General features: G+C 44.2%; 1 pseudogene across 1 annotated transcript; it reads right to left on the bottom strand.

The window, feature by feature from the left end:
• Nucleotides 1-1,355: 1,355 nt before the first annotated feature.
• Nucleotides 1,356-1,923, bottom strand: LOC309555174 (AP-2 complex subunit sigma-like; annotated as a pseudogene). The gene has a single exon. The product of its transcript is annotated as an AP-2 complex subunit sigma-like (transcript).
• Nucleotides 1,924-2,187: the final 264 nt, after the last annotated feature.

Here is a 2,187-nt window from a genome sequence, read left to right on the forward strand (position 1 = left end):
GCTTTATGTTCACAGATGTGCATGCTTTATGTTCACAGGGGAGCATGCTTTATGTTCACAGGTGAGCATGCTTTATGTTCACAGATGTGCATGCTTTATGTTCACAGAGGAGCATGCTTTGTGTTCACAGGTGAGAATGCTTTATGTTCACAGATGAGCTTGCTTTATGTTCACAGGTGAGCATGCTTTATGTTCACAGATGAGCTCACTTTATATTCACATGTGAGCATGCTTTATGTTCACAGATGAGCTTGCTTTATATTCACAGGTGAGCATGCTTTACATTCACAGGTGAGCATGCTTTACATTCACAGGTGAGCATGCTTTACATTCACAGGTGAGCATGCTTTACATTCAAAGGTGAGCATGCTTTATGTTCACAGGTGAGCATGCTTTATATTCACAGATGAGCATGCTCTATATTCACAGGTGAAACAGAAAAGAAGGATGGCGCTCTTGTGTGCACATATAGTTAATAAATAATAAATGATGACCCCAAAGATAGTCTTATAATAAGCCTTGAAGGTTTAATAAACACAAACGGATTAAAATCAATGTACTTCCAAACCGAACCCTGAAGCCTCCGAATCTCCTTAGGGTGCTGTAGGGATCCCTGGTGATGATAATGGGACTCCAATGACATCGGGTGACCCAAGATGGAAAGAGGTGCTCCCTGATGGCGATTGACAGCATCCAATGGTAGCGGCTCAAGAACTTGACAAAGCTAGGTATAGCGAAACATGTAGTTGTGGCAACCAGAAGCTTTCAGAAGTGCTTGTGATACTTCCTCCGTCCCGCCCGGCTTCCTGTTTATCTCCTCGGCGTCACTTCCGGTCACTTCCGGTGACGTCACTCATGTGCCACTTCCGGTCCTCACGGAGGACTTGGCTTCGGTTAATGCATTGGCCCCGGTTCAGTGTAGCTGCCGCACACAGGACCGTGTGAACCCCTACCATTGGAAGCTGTCAATCGCCATCAGGGAGCACCTCTTTCCATCTTGGGTTTTGTTTTTTTGTTTTTTTTTCTTACATGTGATTGGGTATTCTTTGAAAAGTCAAGCTTCAACACATTCACAAATTTTTAAGGAAAATTCCCTTGCAAAGTTTAAAGCCTATTTGTCTTTAGTAAATCAACCCCTATATATTCAAAAATAAATTGTGATTTTTTAGAGTGCTGGTACTCAATTCTATTTGGTTCTTGGACAGTGGCATCTGTTGAGCTGTCTGCCCTGGGATAGGATCTAAAGTGGCTCTTGCATGAAAAGGAGTGTCAGCATAACTCTGCATTTTAATATCCATAGAATGTTTTATTCTCTTCACATTAATTGTACAAAAATAAAAAAGGTCACTCCCGATGAAGGGACGGGGCAGGTGAGACAGGATGGAGGTAGAGAAGAGTGTGGCGGGAGAGTAACATTGTCATAGGATGGGGGGGGGGGAACTGATCCGAGAATGTGGTCACATGACAGGAAACACATGAGCGAGGGTCACAGGTCACTCCAGGGAATGCAGCACCAGCAGCTGTTTCAGGACTTTGGTTTGGCTGGTTTCCTGGATCTCTATTGCTAGAAATATCTCGTCCACCACCGTGTAAACCTTATAGAAATTAAACGCCAGATCCAACTCACACACATTGTGGAAATATTCTTTTAGCACCTCTTCAAAGCTGTGAATGGCCTCCAGATAGGCCAGGTTATTGTCCGTCACATCCACACAGACACAGAAGTACAGGCCGGCGTATCGGCAATAGATGATCTTAAAGTTCCTGAACTCCACAAAGTTGGTGTGTTTGGCATCTCAGACGTTTACCATGGCATGAACCTCTTCAATCAGCTTCTGCTTCTCATCCGTCATTGAACTGCATGTACCACTTAGCCAGACGAGTCTTCCCGGCCTGGTTCTGGATGAGGATGATGCGGATCATGTCGTTCTCTTCTCTTTCCTGTCAGGCGCCCAGAATTCCCAGGACTACAATTCCCAGAATCAACCCTGCATTCTTTACCACACCAGTAACTTAGTCACCTTACCATGAAACTTGTCAAGGCAGATGCTGAATGTCCAAGGACAGGTTGGGATGTGAAAAAGGTAGTAATCCACCTTGTTTTAATTAGATAATCCAATCCAAGGGCCCGCAACATCAGGGAGTCATGCTAATTGTTTGTAATATATGGCTGAAGGTGTAGATTGT

The sequence above is a fragment of the Pelophylax lessonae genome (assembly GCF_965119305.1).
Source record: "Pelophylax lessonae genome assembly, chromosome: 4".
NCBI classification, from domain to species: Eukaryota; Metazoa; Chordata; class Amphibia; order Anura; family Ranidae; genus Pelophylax; species Pelophylax lessonae.